Raw genomic sequence first — 20303 nt, 5'->3', positions numbered from 1 at the left:
AATCTCGAGCCATCTAGTTAATTGACGAGCTGACTGCAGCCTCTTGCCTTTCAAAAAAAAAACGGAGATAAAGAAAGAGGGAAAGGGCTGGCCAAGCAAAGCAGTACAATAGTGCGTGCCGCGTTTGTTTGTGCAACAAATCGCGTGCTCCGCGTTTGGGTTTGATGTCGGTTGCCTCTCTTGCTTTGCCGCGGCTGATAAGCCAGCCAACCGTGCTGGGGAGCTTTTAATGCTGTTGTGGGCTTTTCCTTTTTCTTTTCCTGCCACGCAAATTCTTCCTCCTCAATCCCGAAATAAAAGCCTAATTCGGTTTCCCGCGAGATTCGCAGAGGTTGAAAGAGACCGGCAGTGCGATAACCGCTCATTTCGTCGGTTCCATTGTCAGCCGCGGGAGGTAACTGTCGGAAAATTTGCGAAGAGGTGGAACACCCGCAGGACAGTTTTAATACTCGGCTGCTTTTACCGAGATAAGGAGAAGTCACAAAAAATCTTGTTTTCAGCTCCCGAGCTTTACGATTCAGCCGGCAATAAAGTGACGTCAGCGGTGTTCTTTCTTTGTTTGAGGGTCGAAACTCGTATAAATTACAGTCGCAGAGACGAGCATCCACGGAGAAAACACGCTCTTGCGAACAGTATCAAAGATAGATCTGCGCCCGTGAGCTGTGCGAGATGAATTTTCCTATCTCTCTCGCTCCTTCTCATGCGGCTTTTACCAAGTACGCAGGCAAGCCAAAACGTGAGATGAAAATTTCATGTTGACCTTTTTATTTTTTTTTCTTCGACTTTTTATTGCCCCGAAGTCAACTTTGGAAGAAAGAAAGTTGATGAAGTCGAGCAGCTGCAATTTACATTTATATTTGCAACCGAGAGAGCGAACAGCACTTTTCCGGTTGCTCGTCGCTTTGACTTGCCCGAGTTGGCACCGAAGTTCCTCTTTGCTAATTAAAACGTTCACGTGCTGAACTGGAGGTCATAAAACAATGCCATGGGAGAGCGGAATTGAGACAAAGCTGTGCTGCACAAAACAATAATAATAATTCAATCCATCTGAGAGCGCAGACATGCAGACCCTTTTTATCTCACAGTTGATTACACGGTCTGCATGCACAATATTATCCGCGTTGCTGGCATCAGCGCTAAACTTGCAAGATATTCCAGCCAATCGGTCCTCGCGTCACGTTCGGAGAAAAGCGCACTCTTTTTGCACCGCCGCCGCATCTTGGCGAGCAGTCATATTTTCTTTCTTTACCTGACGTCGATGTTTGCGGTTGCACTGCTCTTTCTTGTTGCTTCCGTCTCGGCGACGCAGAGGTGCAGAGGAAGCAGATAAATATGGATTGCTCCTGCGCCAATTGCTTCTTCACGATTGGTTTGCTTTCTGGGACAAGCAGTGAGCAGACTAATGCAAAGTGTTTGCACTTCCTTGTCCTATATTTTTTCCAGCTCTGCATTACACGCGGATCATTTCTGTGAACAACATTTCACAAGAGCTATTTTAAGCTTCTTAGAAAACTGATGAAAATATTCCATACCAAGCAAAATAAAAATAATAATAATAATAATTCATATCATGGCCAGTTATAATTCTCTAAAAGCACAAATAATATCAGCCTTATTTCTATACGGTCCTTTAAAATATAATTCAACCAATTTTGGTTCAAGATTTTTTCTCGTCCTTTTGGTACTTGAGACAGATTTTAATTAAGAGGACTGTTGACTAAATCGAGCAGCTCTCTCGTAGTAATGATTTTTGGAGAAGACACGCTTTTAAAGCGGCAATGATCTCGGCGAATATCAGTTTTCGCCGGCAGGGCTGAAAAAGCATCAAGAAGAGAGATGGAAGTTTTGCGGGAGAGAGATGAATTTCGCGCTGGATGGGTTGAGCCCTCTGGAGATATTATTATGCTTATACACACCGCACAGTCGGGCGTATAATCATCATTGAGAGCGAGGATATTGATTTCTGCTGGCAGCCATTAGTCCGCCGACGACTTTTTACTCTCGTTTCGGCGTCGCCGCTTATTTTTTCCCCAAAGATATAAAGCAAAAGAGCCGGCGCACGATACACCCAGCAGAGGCGAAGCTTTTGAGGAGCACCACGGGGAGTAATTGCAAGTTTTATATATATCTCACCTCGTGGCCCAATACACAGGGTGTGCGCAAATTAACTCTTGCGGGTTCGGCTAAATTGCTTTCTGTATCAGAAAAAATTCTCGAAAAAAACCTATTATAATTAAAAAAAAATAATAATATTAATAATAATAATAGTCAAACATGCATAAATAATTATATTTTTTCTTTCTTTTTTAACAAATTGCATGAACACGATTTTATAAGGAACACCAAAAATTATATTTTGATACTTTTTGATGCGATAAAGATTAGCCGTTGTGACTTGAATAAAAGGATAATATAAAAAGCCTGTAAATTTTGCTGACAATAAGTGGAGACACATGCGCCGGTGTCATTTTAAAGTACGTGCATGCCGTTGGGATGTTGTTCACCATGCATGTCTTTATGCTGGGTCACGTTCTGGCCTCGATGATGTAGCAATTATTATCGTCTCCCGCCGCAAGAGCCGTTTTTATCTGCTATGGCGCGCCACTGTGGCTGGCAACGTTTTTGATTTTTATGCTAATTTTATTGCCCCGCGCAAGAGGTATGGAGCCTTTTGAAAATAAATATAGGCTATGAAACACAGTACACGCGTGGTTATTGCCACATAAAACTATTGACAGTCATGTTTTATTTATTTCATTTTGTTAATTGAATAGCAGCCTCACAGATTTATGGCGCCAAAATATTTGCTGTCAGTTGTACAGTGTCGACTCATACTGTTTTTATTACAACAATTTTTTTGTAAAATGGATGTGAATGTTTTCTGACTGGCAGCAATTTTGAGAAAAATATTTTCTGCCGGTTTCATTGATATTTATTTATAATTATACTATTAATATATACATTTTATATTTAATGTTAATTAACATTAATAAGATTATAAATTTGCTATTATTTGTCACAGATTAAATAGTAAATTACGTCGTGACTTTATATTTTGAGGAGTAACAAGCATTATTAACGAATTTTTAAGATGGACTCTTCCTATTTTGGCTCCTTCAATTCTTTTATCAGCAGCCAGCAGCATTTCTGACCGGTGCGAAATCCAGTTTTGATTTTATCAATGCGCATTAATTCGTGAGCACACACACCCGAAAGGGTTGTGGCGGGAGATTAAATGAGTTTTGATAACGCACCGACAAAAAGAGCTAGAGCCGGGTGAAGCTAATCTTCCCCAAAAAAGGCACGCTCTCCCTTCGTTCGGTTGGAAAAAACGACCGCTCTATTACTCTAGGCATTAAATTATGTTTATTAATGCGCACGCTTGGTTTGCTAATAAAAACGAACGGCGCAATGAGAAAACATCCCCTCTGCTTTGCATAAAAAGAAATAAGGGATGCTGATGATTCAACATCCATTTCATCTTTTTACGGCGGCAAGAGCGTCGTATTTTGTTGTGAAATCCCGCTTTCTCCGCGAGCACGGTTTATGCGCTTTACACGCGCGTTTCCTCCGAACCCATTGAAAATTTCAACGCCGCTGGACGTCGGATTAGCGAGAAAAAGTGAAAATTTGCAGCGGCCACCTCATAAACATGACAGCATTAATTCCACTTTATCTGCAAACTTTAATCCATTACACCGAGCGCGCGCGCCAGATGAAAACGGAGAGAAAGAGCAAAGTTTTTGCATCAGAATTATGCAAATGAAAGACCAGAATCTTGTCATGTGCTTGTTTCCAAAACGAATGTCAAGAATTTTATCATATTATGTTTTGCATTTAAAATTTTTTTCTCTAATATCTGCCAATCAAATCTGAAGTATGGTTTGTTTTGCAGACGCTTTATGCAAAGACTTTTGATGAATCGGAAAGGGGATGAATATTTTTTCTGCCTTCGTTAAAGTCAAATGAAATTTGTTTTCTATCAAAGTGTAATTACGCCTGAAGCTGCACTTAGAAATTTCATCGAGAGTGCATGTAAAACTGGGTGCACTTTTGCCATCCATTATGCATCAAGAGCTTCGGGAAAATTGAGATGTAAGCTCTCTATCTCTGGCCGTGCGCTTTTTGCATGATTGCGAGGCTCGTGTTTTTGCAAAAAGGGCCGCCCGAGTGAGCTCGGCTCTCCAGAGCATGTAGTGGTGGCTACAACTTAAATATTTACAGAGAGCGGCTATTCTGAAGCGAGCAATACAATCAATGGCCCCATTGAGCTCGCAACGGCGGTGGCTTACGTATTATGCTCTCACGGCCGATTGGGATGAGGCAGTTTCAAGTGCACATCTATTCTTCTCTCTAAAAGTGCGAGTCTCGCCCTTGACTTCCAAATTACACGCCCACGCACCATCAATATAAATTGAGAGAGAATAAATTAGTTTCGAGTTTGTTGCCTTTTAAAATCAATATGTCTCTTTAAACTTCTTCAGAGATAAAAATTTTATTCAGACAATATTTAGACAATTTTCATTTTATTTTAGTATTGCTTGCTTACTTTTCCAAATTGTTACAAATATGTTGTTTGCATTCAATTTATGAAAATAATTTATTTTAAAAATGAATTTTTGGGCGAAACGGCACCACCACTAGCAAGAATTTTGTTAAAGCTTCCGAGATCAAAACGACCTCATCCACCGTAGGGAGCCTCCGTTGACTAGGTTTTTTTGTTCTCATCACTTATCACAAATTTTGACACAGGTAGGCCTTGCAGAGGGTAGGAAAGTGTTCATTTGGGCAGGTTTTCAGCGCGTTTGGAAGGTTTTTATTGTAAACTATTAGACATTTCACAGAAAGTTAAAAAATTATCTTCAAAAATAATAAAATGAAATTTGTTTTTTAAGATTATTTGAAATTTTAAATATTATAGTACATAAATTTAAAATTTCATTATTTGTAAGAAACCCATAGAAAAAGTAATACAAGTGTCAATATATATTTGAATGTTGCAGTTTACTTAAAAATACAAACGATTATAGTCTTGCGCTTCTGTATTGATCCCTGCAATCCCGGAGGCAAAAAGGGCTAAATTTTTCTTCATCAGCCAAGTCATTTGGCGTGATCCAGCGTGGCGTCAGTGACCTTAATTTCTTCTCCAGACAGACAGGCGCTGCTCCATCCCCCAAATTATTCTTCCCCGGGCCTAAAACCGCGACAAAAGATATCATTTATCTGCGCTGTCTGTGTTGGAAAAAATGCGCCAGCCTCTTTGGACCGATTTTTTGCGCGCTCCTCGCATGAATGGCCTCTGCGGCATCCCCCTTTTTCGTGTAATTGTGCCCGAGGCGCACAGATTGCGCGACTTCGACGTTAATCAATCACTTTTTGTAGTTTTTGTGTTGCAAGGCACGCGTGATTTTCGTGCAAACCGCACAACAGATGGGTTGATTCGCTCATTTTCATCTACGAATAATGTGCACGCGAATAAAAATTCAAAATGCTCTGGAGTGGAATATATTTCGAATTTTTATCCTCCACTTCCATTCATTTGGAATTCCCTCTTTGGTAACATCAAAATTCTTTTGTGGTATGCGAAAACAATGGGCGCCCGCGCATCAATATCATTTAAAAAAATTCAACACAATATGCTTCTGAAAGCCCTCTACATATCATTTTCAAAATAATGCTGTTGTAAAAGAACAAAGGAAACTCGTTTGGAATATTTTCATTTGTTTGCCTCTTGATGTTAATTTTAATATTTTAATGGCAATTTCCCTGCAAAACACAGCAAAACATGTAAATTTTTGTTTCATATTCCATTACATACATATAAACCAAACCTTTTTGGTTTGTTCATCAACAAATTTTACCCAGTAACAGAAGTTGCAGCGCGATTCAGGATAAAAAGCGAAAAATTTCTTATGCTTCAATACTGAAATTTTTGATCAATTTGAGTTTTTAGGAAATAGTGATTGCTTTTCCCAGAAATTGAAATAATTCAAAGCAAAAATAAAGCCTCCCATCCTCCTGGCTTGGGCAACGGAAGCCTCATCAAAAATGGCCAGACCGTACATGATCGTGTTTCCAGAATGGTTCCGCAAAACGGCGCCATGAAAATCAAATTTCAGTCATAAATTGCGCAGAGTGCGTTTTGAAAACGTTGCCAGCAAACAGCAACACAGCAACCCCGATTTACGAGTGAGCTGGCATTGCACACACCGTATGTAACCAGGCACCGAGCATAATATCGGGTTGTCGTCAACGCAATAAATACACGCTCTGCCGGCGCGCATATTTCGGCGTCAGAATCGTTCATTAACAAGGGGTTCGCACCACATTAATGCCAGACTAAATTAAACTTCACGCTTTCGACTTTATTCATTGTGCGACGCTGGCAATAATAATAACACACGCACGGCAAAGGGTGAGCGAGAGAGACGAGCAAGAACCACCCCCTGCGCACAATAAGGGTGATAAATATCCTCGTGCTCTAAAACCAGCCACTTATTGCAGCCGCATATGCCTTTTGTGCGCGCAGCATTGTTGCTGAGCAGAGCAAATCGTACTCGGCGGCCGCCCGGCTCTGTTCTGGGGGACCACCAAATGTGCGACACACAGCATTAAAAAAGTTTCCTCATTTTTTTGAATGTCATAAGCACCTTTTGAAACGGAATTTTGGAATTGCTGCTTCAAATTAACTTCTTTTGAACTTAGAGAGTTTATTATGTAAAATAAACGTACAATTTCATTGCGTAATATTGTGTACGAAAATTTTAAAACTATGAAATAAAAAAGAAAAGATATTATTTTAATGTACTTTATAAGTGTTTTATGAATTGCTAGATTTATATACTTTCTGAAGAGGAACTTTGGTTTTGCTCGAAAAACTAATTTAAAATTTTAATGATTGACTTCGTTTTTTTATTCATCAGTTTGAATATACCTATAAATATTGAAAACAATTATTTTCTAAACTATGCAGCAGCAACATTAGTTTGTCAGTATTCTTTTCATTTTTTTTTTTTTAGTTAAATTCAGTTCTTAAATTAACATTTAAATTACAATCAATTTTGTTATATTTTATTAATCCACTTGGAAACTACTAGATCTATTAGGATTAAATAAAATAATTTAAAACAAATCAAAAATAACAATTTTGCTATTAAAAATGTAACTTCCTTCTACAACAAATATCTACGTTTCCACTGAAAATAAAATTAGTAACTTGGAATATTCAAGGAAAAATCTCGATGGAAATGCATTCAAAAACAGTTAAAACTTGAAGAAGGGCCCTTGCAGCTCTCCATGCTTGAGACACGAGTGCTCTTGACATGACACTTGGGCGCCATTAATTCTCGTTGGCCCTTCCTGCTAGAATCAATTTCACCCCATTTGCATAAAATTTCAACGTCGAGAGACAAAAATCCATTTGTTAGAGCCTCTTGAGGTTGCGAGAATTCTTCTGTCGGCGCCAGGAAGGGTTGAAAAACGAGAAAGGAGAATAATTTTGGACCGATATTTAGCGAGAATCAGCAGAATTCCGCCGCCTCTTTAGAGGCAGAGTGCCTTTTGGGCGGAAATATTGTGTCTGCTGCTTGTGACGTTTTCCTTTCCACAAGAGAGACGCTTGGAAAATGAAAAGACTCACAAACCGGACACAATCACCGCCGCGAATATTAATTTCCTGCATGAAAATATGAATTTCCAAACTAAATATAGAACCCATTCACATTTTTTTTAACAATTTTCTCCCGTCTGTCTGTTCCAGGTACTTGAATGTCTAGTCTCTCTTCGTGTGTCCCCGCAGAATAATCGTCCCTCTGAAGTGCAATTACCAGCCCTTGTGTGCCGGGCGCGCTTTGAAAGGGCAGAACGAGAGGTCTCTTTGGGTCGCAAAATGGTAGGACTGGCCGGGCTGCTTTTACTCGCAGGGGCGCATTTTATGATTCACTCTCTCTTTCTCGCTCATTGTTGCACGCAGGAGCACCTAATGACGCGGAAGTCGGTCCAGGGAGTAGAAAAATATACCGGCTCTCTGTGTAATGTCACGTCAAATGCGCGCGGGAGGCAATAGCGAATTTCCAGCGGCTAAACTTTAAAAGTGGAGAAGTTTCGCCGGGTCTCGGGAGGGCGATTCGTAATAAAAGGCCGGCGTGAAAGAGAGCCGAGTTCGCGCGACTCCCTTCGGCAGATACGACTAGATAGGGGGAAGATGGGGCAGATCCATCACCGCGAGGAAAGGGTGAAAATGAACTGCCGCTGCCCCATTATGTAGGCCCCTTCATTAGTGACTCGCTCTCGCTCAGTCAGTGTGAACAATGTTATTGTCAATATTCAAATTTGTGTGCTCTGTCGCGCGTCCCGGCAAATTCGCAGCTCGCCAGACTTGTTCGTTCGTACATGTATGCGCTGTATTGCATTACTACCGGCTCACAGCGTTAAAAATTCTCACGCTGAGAAGACACTCTATATACAGAGTTTCAAATTTCAAAATTGCATTACAAATTTCATCAAAGAGCTTTTTAAATTTATAGTTCTTTGGGGGAATTTGTTATTATTAAACCAATGAACTTAAAATTTTTTATAATTTAATCATTTAAAGCATTTGTTTTTATAAAATACATTCAAACTTTATATCATTTTGATATTTTGCTCTTTTCATTTTTACCTGATTTGTGAAGAATCAACAATGATAATTTTTTCAAAGATATTAAAATGTATTGTATACATTCAATGTTAATGTTAATTCTTATATATTAGTGAAAATTTATTTGTTTCATAAATTTAAAAAAATAATAATAATAATTATAGCTTTTAGCAATTTTTTCCAACAAATATTTTGTTTATTTATTGCCAGTATCTTTGTAAAATGATATTATCTTAATTTAAAGGTCAAGAATTATAAGCAAAATGTTATTAGAAATATATAAGCGCGTGTGTTGTTTTTCAACCCTTTCATGTTGCCTACGGAACGGGTGCACATCCGCTTTAGCAGACATGTGCAGCGCAGTCTCGGGAATTTGAAATGTAATTTAAGATGAGAGTGTCATTAAACGTATTACTCGTCGACAAAAAGGATTCCAGCGAGCGTGTCGTCATTCCCGGTTGCATGCGCGACTAAAGCCCACGGGTCTTTTCAAAATAAACTCGTTTACGTCGCAGCAGGCGAGGGGAGGCGAATAATTTGAAATGCAAACATCATCCTCATGCTCAGGGCATTGTCAACTGGGTTTTGATAGAGCGAACGACGACAAGCGATATTTTTTTACACGCGATATTTCGATTTTGCAAAGCATTGAAATGTTTACTGTAGCCTCAACTTGATTTCCCTTGGCAAAAGTAATGTTATTTTGAGGCACAAAGTTTTATAAATTTACATTACATAAAAAAAGAGCACAAGCGAGAGCCAAGAATTGAACTTCTGGCCGTTTCAGGGTTACACTGTTATTGATGCATTATGTAACGTTTCTGCTAAAGTTTATCATCAAAAATAGAAATTTTTAAGGACAGGCTACAGCTCTGATGTTTCAGAGGGAACTAATTTTGATGAAATTAAAAAAAGAAACTTTGCTTTAAAAAATCTATTATACCATCAAAAATTAACAATGCCTGAAAATTACCGTGATCACTTTTTTCCACCTAAAATTCTTATAACGCAACATAAATTTATCTTTATCTAAAGTACAAATATTTATTTTTAAATAAATAACTAAATTAATTATAGTTATGTAACATATCAACCAAGAACAAAAGAAGCAGGCTTGTTAAATAAATATTTCGTTGGGGAAATCGGTTATTTAATTAAAACTTGTTACATAAAAAAGCTTTTAATGTTAATCCTCCCGATCCTGTGATTAACGGTTTAAATCTTTCCAACTATTGAAAATCAGCGCACAAGCTCCGTCCGTAGGGTCGAAAAAACAATTTCGCCATCAAAATGATTGCGGGAACATAAATTATTCACGATCCATTGCGCAGCCCGCCGTGCTCCACTGCCGCGCAATAAAAATTAAAATAAACCACGCCACTTGCGGGCAGAGGTAATGATTTGTGTATTTTCCCACAGTCCCGGTCTGTTATTTCGCGCCCACTCGAATAAACTGTCGCTTTTTTCAAATACTTTTTTTTTTAACGGTAGAAAAGTTCCATTTCGTAGCTTAAAATTAACTGATGGGATTTTTTTAGAGCTGACATTGGTTATAACGAGGAAAGTTTAGTAATGGGCGCGTAAGGAGCTTTTTTCTGAAAGGGCAGTGCGGCGACGCACCTTATTGGTTGTAAATTCATCAGATCCGGCCGCCTTTTGTGCCAGCTGCGTAAGCGACGCACAAGGAATTAATCCTTTTTCTTCCAAGAGCATAATGCGGGCCTGATTCCGCCAGCAGATCCGATTATCTCCCTCCTGCGCCCTCCCTTGAAACGCGGCGCGCAAAATCCGATTCGTTAATGATTACACTTTGTGAGATTCTCGGCAGCCGGCGATTCTTTGTAATTACATTTGAAAAACGCGAAACACACTTTTGGAGTTGTCGTTCGTTAATGAATGCTCTCGAAATAATCATCAAAACGGAAATGAGAAAAGCATCTTTCAATTTGAAGTCGTTGCGTGTTTATTTCTGGATCTGAAGAGAATCAGCAAAGCAGGGGGACGCAAAACTTTGTATTTGTGTCAACAGTATGATTTTGTTTAAATTACAACTTTCAAATTGTGTAATATTTTTATTTTCAATGATGAGCTTTCCATATAAAATACAAAATCAAAATAAGATGAAATAAGTGCGGAGACCAATGCCTAAATAAACGGTTCACATTGTATGGTGCTTAAAAAAAGCAGTAATAAACTGGATGAAAATCAAAATCAAGTGCCAGTCAAAAGGTGGTTTCCAGTTGTACCTTATCCTAAATCGATTCCTCCAAAATTCATTTTCTTCTTCTTATTATTAATATAATTAATGTAAAATTTATAATGAACTGTTTTAAAGATTATTTGCCTTCTTTGTGTGATTTAAACAGATAATTTTTGAGTTTATCTATGATTTATTTCGGTAGTAATTGCCTGATATTTCAATCAATCAAGACACGTTGCAATGAAATGAAATTTGATTGTTAACTTATTATTGAATGGACATACTTAACCAGAGCGAAAATTATTATTGTTATTTTACACTAAACGAGAGGAGAGAAAATACTAATTTGAACTGTCCATATTGCTTAGAAAATATATCACGAATAAAAGAAAGCAAGTAATGTATAACATTTTTAACTATATGGATAAAATAATAAAAATATAAACTGTTCATTTCTAAAATTAAGAATTATCAGAGAGAGTGATGACGCAAATCTCTGCCAAACTTTGCAACTCGATGGCAGACACCCAGACCAAGAGAGAGACTTTGCTTAAGCAGTTTGATATCAAGCTCACCACCTTATTTACAAAGACCCTTTTGGAGTCGGTCTCTGCTCGCAGTGACACTCGGACTAACTTTCTTCCTGATTGCGAGGGGGCGATTATCGGATTTAGATTTGTGCGAGTGTATTTAATTAAGGCTGGAGCCGAACGCCGGGATGGTCTGGCACACTCGCTTGTCCACTGCTGACGAGGCGGCGGCGGCGGAGAGAGAGGGAGAACTGCACACACTCCACTTGGAGAGTTCTCTCGCTGCCACCAGCACACGCCTCGCTACCCTAATTAAAGGCAAACAGATAACTGCTTCCGCAAACTCGGCAATAATCGCGTTTCTTGCGCCAAATGATACAAAGACGGCCAGCGGAAAAAGAAAGAGAGCCAGGGATTCAAACTTTGGGTCAGCACGTAACTTTGTCGTCACTGCAAACTGTACAAGTTGCAAGGACATAAAACATACACTCGATCTCCCTTGTAACAATCTGGCAAGATCTTCAGCTAATGGTGAGTCTAGAGATAGATTTTTTGCGTTCTAAAGCAACAATTTAATTTCATTTCGATCTGATGAATGAAAGCCTTTTTTTCATGTAGAAAAAGTTTTTTTTCTGAAATAATCTCACTTTCCGCCATGAAAAGGCACGTAATGAAAATGTCGCAAGCACGAATAAACTCGGAATTGAATGCGTATGACACAAAAAACTCATCTGCTTTTCCAGCTCGTTCCAGTCCCATTCCAATTTTCTGTTTCTTCGAAGCAAATGCATGCAAAGAGACAAGGAAAAAAGTAATTTTCTGTGTCGCTTTGCAATGTATTTAAATTTCCCATGACGGCATGTCGCGTGCTGGTAATGCGAGCATAAAAACAGTGGGGATGTTGCGCACCCTATCATGTGCAACCCTCTTTTTTACATCTCTCTTTTCGCTCGGATGCAACGTGCGCGTGCATTCCGCATAATAAACGGCAAATCTCTCCCCGTCGAACAGACACCGCGCTCTGAATTAAAATATAAACAAGGATTTTGGGATTTGCCACGCCAGAAATTTATTCATGGGAAACGCCAATTTGGCTTAGCGTTAAGTAAAATAAAGGAAGTTCGCCGGCAGAAACTCTTTCTTACTTCTCGCGTGTGTTTTGTTTGGAGGTGGCGAAACGAGCACCACATTTTGGCCACGCGACGGCACACTTACAAACGCATTTACTTGGCTTCTTTGCTCAAGAAAAGCAATTAAAACTTCATGCCAGACGGGCATTTCAATAAAACCAGGTTGTAAACTACAGAAAACAGCACGCAATTAACTGCCGGCAATGACTGGAGGGCGTGGAATCAGTAACAGCGTCTGAGATTTAAGACAAGGAATTTTTTATGCTTAGATTTTTACGCTGTTTTCAAGGTGACCTGACAGTTTTACTCTTTTTACCTTAAAACTCGCATAGTACCCTCACTTCTCAATGATATAGAGCATTAATTACAGTCAAAAATTATTTTAAGCCCATTCATGACTGCATTCACAAATTATGGAACCGATTCCTTGAGACACATAAGTTTGCAATAATACCAAAAAGTTTAGGTCAATGAATATCATTTTCAGGTGAATTCTTTCTGCAAAAATTCCGTATAGAAATAAATGTCATTCGGTTTTTCTTTGCGGTCAAAGGTCAGTTTAAGAATCAATTTAAGGAGTATTATTTTTTTAAATTTGATATATAATTAGCAGAAAAATAGAGTGAGACTTTAAATAATTTTCACGCACATTTACCAGTAGCATGATTGTTTTTCCTACACATTTTGAAAGTTATATAAACTCCTGGGTATTACATGTTTGCTTCGAAATTTTGTGCAAATAAAGCATCAAATTTGTCTTTTAACCAAAGTTTTCAACAAATATTGGCTCACAACCTTGGAACTTGTATAGGTCGTGTATATTCGTTTTTGAAAAGTTGCCATCAACGCGCAGGGTTATATAGAGATAGCTTCTTGAAATATGCAACGAGCCACGCGGGCAGGAGAGGCCGGTTGCCTACCTCTTTCCGATCGCTTCCTTCTCCCAGTAGAATTAAAATCCATTAACTTTTGATGCTGTTAATGCAGCAGGCGGCAACGAGCTCTGCCAACGAAATCAATCCGGGGAATTCTCCCGTTCGAGCAATTGTGTTCAATTATTAACGGGACCCGGCGGATGGCTCTGATCCTGACGAGAGGCCGGAAAAGTTCACTCTTGTGCTCGGCGCAAAATCAGAGCGCCTGAAATGAATTATTATTAACTGGGAAGACTTTGATTCTCCTGCCCTATAAACCTAATTAATTAAAAGAAGGAAAATATTAATAGATCTGTTACTTATTTAGAGCATACAAATAGTCCCAGTCAGATCTGTATAAATTAAAAATTAATATATTTTACTTTAAAAACCGATTGACTTTTTTCAGTCTTTTTGGAAAAAAAGTTTAGTGCCATTTTCCGAATTATAAATTGTTGATAATATGTATTTTATATTCAGGAACTTTGATTTTATGCATTAATCGAAAGAGGTTTGGAAATATTAAAAATGAAATTAAATTGCGATGTGAGAAAATCTTGTCCATCTAAACAAGCACGCTGTTCCAATCTCATCTCTGCACATTCGATGTTGAGCAAAGAGCGCACGTGCTGCAGTGCACCCTGCCTGCACCCTGTGTAATTTGCCCGTTCAATGTGGAGCTAAACAAGTAAATGCACTGGCGTTGCGAAACAGAAAGGAAGTCAGCGCGAAAACGAGTTGTCAGCAGACCGTGTAATGAGTGGCCCATTCAGCAGCGAGGCCCGTCCGTCGCGACAGCCGGTAATTAAATCGGCTCGCCGCGCAAAACCCAATTAGGCCAACCTCAATTATGCAACAATTCGCTGCATTTGTCGCGCCAGCATGCAGTCGTACTTTTTATCTGCCGCCACGCTAATTTGAGGTCTGAAACGCAGCAGCTGCGAAAATTAATATCAAAGCGGTCAGACTTAATTAAAAAAGGAACGGTTTCGTTTGCGGGTCGTTTGTCAAAGCGCTGCGAATAGCACCACCATCTGTGGCCTGCAAGTGGGACAGATTTTTTTGTGTTAATGCGGCCGGCCAGCATCTTGCAGCTGCGGAATTTATTATATTGACCCCTGCTCGTGATCTTGCTGCGCCCGCCATATTTTACCATACATTTGCTCGGCCGCTGGCTCTCCTCGAATGGCCCACATTCGCTGAAATTGTTTTCGCTGAGCGCATCATTTCTTTTTGGCCTGCGCTGGCGGCGAGAGAATCAAATTAACGAGACCGAGTGGAAAATACAAAAGAGGAAGGGCCTGCAAAAATACACTTACCCCAAACGTTCCCCAGTCCATTTGAATGCGAAAAAAGAAAAGTTTCTCGTCGCAAGAATAAGAAAAAGGCCATCAACGAAATTGTCGTCGTCGGATGAGACGAGAAATGACGGTTGGAATAAGAAAAGCCCGCGCTCTAAACGAAGAGAAATTAAGCGTGAGAGTTCTCGAGTTTTATCCCTCGTGAAATGTGTCAGTGAATAAATTTGAATTGGCGCGAGCGATAAGACGCGGCACTTCACAACCATCCTCGAGTGCCCGCCGAGCGTCTAGAGCTCCAAATGACCTGAGTTTTCAGAGGAATTCCAGTCCCTTGGAAGCTCGCGTACCTTTCGCAACACTTTCTTTGTGATCCAACAAAGGGCTCTATGAAACATAAAGAACACCGCAATTTGTACGCAAGGGAGACGTTCGTATTTTAGTCAGTATGCACATAGCTTCGCCAGAGCGCGTTGTCTCCGTAATTAAGTTACGGAACAAAGAAAAAAGAAATGAAAAAGGGAATGAAATTATCTCGCCGGATAATTCGTTGTAGCGAAAAGATGGCGATAAGCAAAGAACTCAAAGAAGAGACTCGCGACTCGGCAGCGAAAACACGTGAAGTGAGAGCAACTCTTACTTCAGTTGATGGTGTTTTATAATTCTTATCGTGTCGCGCAACTGACTCGCTCGATTATTCTTCTTGCAATTTTGTATTTTGTTCACGGAAGGATGATTCAACATTTGCGTGTCAACTCCACGTAATACAATTATTTACGAAGATAATATTTGATAATAATAATAATAACAATTTATTTATTTATTTCAAAAACAAAACATTAGGTTTAAAAAATCTAGCAACATAAATTTACAAGATTTAATATTATTTTTCTTTTTTAATAAAATTTTACACAACCCTATCAGGTATATAGTTATATTTATTACGCTTATAGGTTTTTAAATCATTTATCTAATAATTTTATTTAAATTTAATTCATTGTTCATTTTCTACAAAAATAATATTTTTTAATAAATTGTTTATAACAAAATTTAGTGATATTCACAAGCTGAGTTAGTATCAGCAATTCCCTCAAGCTATAACTTGGCTTGTAAATATTCCCCGTATTTTTATTTTAAATGCTGTAGACCAATCGTCTGAATCAGTCTAAATGAAAAAGTCCATAGGGTACATAGTAATTGGAGCTATACGGGCGTCATGCAAGTTTCTGTGAACCGTACTACAAACACGGCGCGCATTTCATCTGGCAGCAGCAGCACGAGTGAAATAAACCGTTTATGTGCGTTTGCTTTCACTTTAATTGGCTGCTCAAACAACGTTTTGCACACTCGCTCTTTACAAAGCGGAATTATTCGGAGGGCATGATATTGAAAAGTGCGGCGCAAAACACGTCGGGCGAGTGCGGCAAATGCTGAAAATTTTATCGTGCGCTCGCTGCGTGTTTGTTCGTTTGAGCAAAAATCGATCTTTCAAGAGTGAATTTCGGTTTCAAACTTTCGAGCTTCCTTTTGATGATATATAATTTTGCTCAGAACTAAATATTTAATTCCCTAGCTTGAGAGCTATATTTAGATAACACAGCTAGTTGTGTTCACATTCACGCAGGCAAACAAAATCGGTCTGAGTGGTAATGAAAAAGTAATGACTGTTTAAGTGTAATTAAAGTACAATATTTGCACTTGAAATCTGATGAAAAATGCAGACTTTGACAGGGGTGCAGCTGCTTCCAGCCAGCAGGTGGTGACTAGAGCACTTCTCTCAAAGTAACACGGTAACGAAGGAAAGGGACTTGAAGAACATAGAGGTAGATGGACGGCGCGAGAGCAGAACATAAAAGAATTGCAATTTTCCCTTTGTTTCCTTTGAGAGGAGTGGCGCGACAATGGCAATATTTACGCTGTACAGGAAATGACACAACAATGCAGTTGAGATAATTAAAACGGCGTGTGGGAGAGCGTAAGAGCAGGGGCAGGAAACGCAGGGGACACCACTGCTGCTGCTGGATAACGCTCGCCCCGGCTCTAGAGAGTATTAAAACAAACATTAATGGGAGAGAAGCAATTAAAAAAGGCTCTTTGTGCGGAAAAAAACGCGAGTGGGAGAGAGAACAGGAGAAAGAGACTAAATTCGGCTCGCTCTCTCATTCAATAAACGGCTGCCTCGCCAAGTGCTGGTAATTTGAAACCTCAAAAGCGGGAATGGAATGAAAGGGACGCTTTTCCATTAATTTTTTTGTTTGTCCTCAACATGGGAAAAATGCTTCGGATCCAATGTCTAATCCACTGGAAAAAAAAATCAAATGAGGGACTAAAATAGAAATTGGGGAAACAATTCCTTATCACTAATTCATATCTTTTAAATTTAACTGATTTTCGTTAGTGGAAAAAAATAATATTAAATAATTTACATAAATGAAAAATTGAAATATTATAATATTTATAACGCAATACATTTTTTTAAATTGAAATAAATTTACGATAACATAATTTTCTGGAGATAAAAATGGAAAAATCCCTCTGGCTATCGTTTTTATTGGTTTTTATGTAGCATATTTGCATTCAAAATCGCGGTCAGAGGGGAAATTAGCAATTGAAACCGGGCGTCAGTGCATCAATCAATGTTTGATCGGCGCGCGCGGACTACATAATATTCAATTTCCCACTCTCGGCTCGCATGCAAATTGCAATGAACTCGCGCTTTGCTTGGGCATTTTATCCGCGCATATCGCAATAAAACTGTCCATCGGTGGACGGTCTATACGTGGCGTGTCATTTATAAAGCCCCACGATATCATTGCAGACACGCCAACAATGGAGTGAAAATTGCCCGCTCAGCCAGCCGCTTTTGAAACGGGAGCTCGCCCGCTTTTTGCCACCTCATTGTTATGTTTGCGGCAAAAACGTCGAGTCCAGCCTCGTTTGCGTCTGCTAAATTAGCTACCTAATATGCCCTGTCTCTCGCATTATTTATTAACAGGCTGCGTCGACATTCAAGCTGATAATGCTGGTCCACAAATATATTAGCTTGATAAATATTAAAATTGGCCTGATACAAGGTGAACTAGTAACTAGAGAATGACTTAATAATGTGTTGAAGACATTACTAGAGAAAGTTTTTTACAACAATTATCAGTGATAGTGTGAGGTAAAAAATTAAATAATTAATTGCTAGTGAAAAACGACACATACAAATCTATCAAAATGAATAAAATGCATAATGTATAAAAATTTAAGCCGAAAATCTATTTACAAAATAATATATTTCATTTACCGTGAAAAAATATTAAATTGTGATGAAAAATCAATTTTAAAATTCAATAATCTTTTTCAAATATATTGATAGATTCGGTCCTTTCCCAACAGAGATTGTAAACTTACATTGATAAACTATCTTCCCCAAAATAAGCCTTTTAAAAATGAGAAATTGAACCAATTGGAAAAAAATTAAATCATCACATTTTCTGTTTCAGGTTCTGTCAAAAGGGTTGGCAACAAGGCTACTGTTCGGCCCAAGACTGCTGCTGGAGCACTCTCGATGAGATTTGATGCATAAATTAATGTGATCTACAAGACTACTGCTAGATGGACAGAAAAATCTACAGCTAAAAATTTGTTGATGAAATGCGGATCAAAATTCTTTCATTTCGCTTGTGAGCTGTGTTTGTTGAGAATTTAGTGTGAAAGAAGTGAGTTGCAATTATAAGGCAAACAACGAATTGTGTATTTTGTGAAGTACTCTGGTTACATGAAAGTCTGTAAATAGAGAGAATGAGTTTTAAATTATACGGGATGAACTGCTTCAAACTTGTTAAATTGCGTCATGAGCTGATACCGTGTTAAGAATTAACTGTGTTCATTTGATAATTTTGATATAGTCACAATGAACAAACCCATTGGCAGAATTGTGAAACGTGTATCCAAAATTCTAAAAAATTTGGAATGAAAAATTTGTATCAAAGCAAAATCAAAATTAGCAGAGAGTTTGCCATTTATTTTTATGCCAAGAAAAATTGAAAAATTATTTGGATCTGCTTGATTTCGTATAAAAAGTATTTATAAATATAACAATCTTAAATTGAAAAGTAAAATTTAAAATAAAAAAATCCTTCTTGTCTCACAAAATGAAATTGTTCTTATAGGAGTTCATTGTATGAGCAAACACCATACAGACTTAATAGTTAACGTAGCACTGAAATTTTGCTTCCTTACATTCCGCTAAATTAAAACTGCATAATTTATTTGGGGAAAAAATTTGATGTAGATTTCAATATAAAAACGCAGCCATTTTGTGTAGTGTGCTTTTCAGTGTTACATATCACTTGACAAAGACACAATTTTCATTGAAATGAACCATATTTTGTCCATTCCAGTAAGATTACTGAATTGCAAATCGCAGGAGTTTGCCATATTCGTAATCCGCTATCTATAAATCAATATATTATAAAACACACGCGCGCAAGAAAATTCACATTGAAAATCATTATTATTATTATTAATTAATTCATCTCAAATATTGTATTATTCTAGTCACATGGCGCGAACGCGTGTCCAATGAGATTGTCCTTGGCTTTGTATAATATGATAATATCCAACTCAATAATTGCTGTGCTATTTGATTAATCTCATGTCAGAAGAAAAACATTTTGATGCTGTCTAACAACTACTGCTGAGAGTTCTTAAAGACAGAATGTTCTGCATTGATATTTGTGTACATAAAAATCTGAAGCGTCACCAATAAAATTTATAGTTAATTCAATTCACTCAAAAATACAAAAATTTCAATTCAAACTAAAACCGTTTTGTAAGCACATATTATTTTAGAATCAAATTAGTGCATGGTAAATAAAATTAAGAGAAAAATAATATAAAAGTTTGACGGGAAAAAAAATTATTTAAGTAATGGATGCTGGTCACGTTACAAGATTAATTAGCTTGGTTTCCCGACTGCAGCAGCTGGAGGGCAGGTCTGAGCTTGTATTCGTGCCCAGTTCAAGAGGGTCAGTTTGTTTGATTTGGGTGAAGTCGCCGAGCGGATGGGAGGCAGGTCAGCAGCACAGGTGCTTGGGCGCCGCGTGTCACCAGAGCTACCCGGCGCCCTATTAGTTTCGCCCCAGAGGCTTCTGCTTTTGATTTCTGGCCAGCGAGACGGCCACGCTACCATACCATCTCTGCCAACAGATAATCTGACAGACCATGGAGAAGGCAAAGCTACTCGTGTAATGAGCCCAGTTCAAATAACACGCCACCGGTTAACGTCGTCCAGCTTGTTAAGTCGACAGATCCGAACGAACTTACAGCTCGTGTGGCAATTATCTTCTTTCTGGTGCTGATCCTAATCGAAATTAATTTGAATTCTTTCTTATTTTTTTTTATTCACGTTTTTTCCCTTTTTTAATCTCTATTATTTGAGATGAATTTTTGGGCCATTTTTTATACAAATTTTATGGCTTTGCATCAAAGGAAGGATGCAACCACAAAAAAATAATGCGCTTTCCACTTCATGAAGCAAAAAATTCATAATAAAGCTGCAATAAATTTTTGATTCGTCCTTTTGGAGAGGCATAGATGGAAAATC

At 38.4% G+C, this 20303-nt stretch overlaps 1 protein-coding gene across 1 annotated transcript in view; it reads left to right on the top strand.

Moving 5' to 3' along the window:
* Positions 1-19506, top strand: part of LOC132198040 (toll-like receptor 6) — an 82600-nt gene extending 63094 nt beyond the window's left edge. Inside the window, exon 2 of the mRNA XM_059621756.1 lies at positions 18199-19506. The gene's annotated coding sequence lies outside the window, so the exon portion shown is untranslated. The remainder of the gene's footprint in view (positions 1-18198) is intronic.
* The last annotated feature ends 797 nt before the right edge of the window (positions 19507-20303 follow it).

This window comes from Neocloeon triangulifer, unplaced genomic scaffold (assembly GCF_031216515.1).
Source record: "Neocloeon triangulifer isolate White Clay Creek 2 clone unplaced genomic scaffold, ASM3121651v1 ptg000001l, whole genome shotgun sequence".
NCBI lineage: Eukaryota > Metazoa > Arthropoda > Insecta > Ephemeroptera > Baetidae > Neocloeon > Neocloeon triangulifer.
Note: the sequence above shows the minus strand (reverse complement) of the source record. Positions and strands in the feature narration are given on the sequence as shown.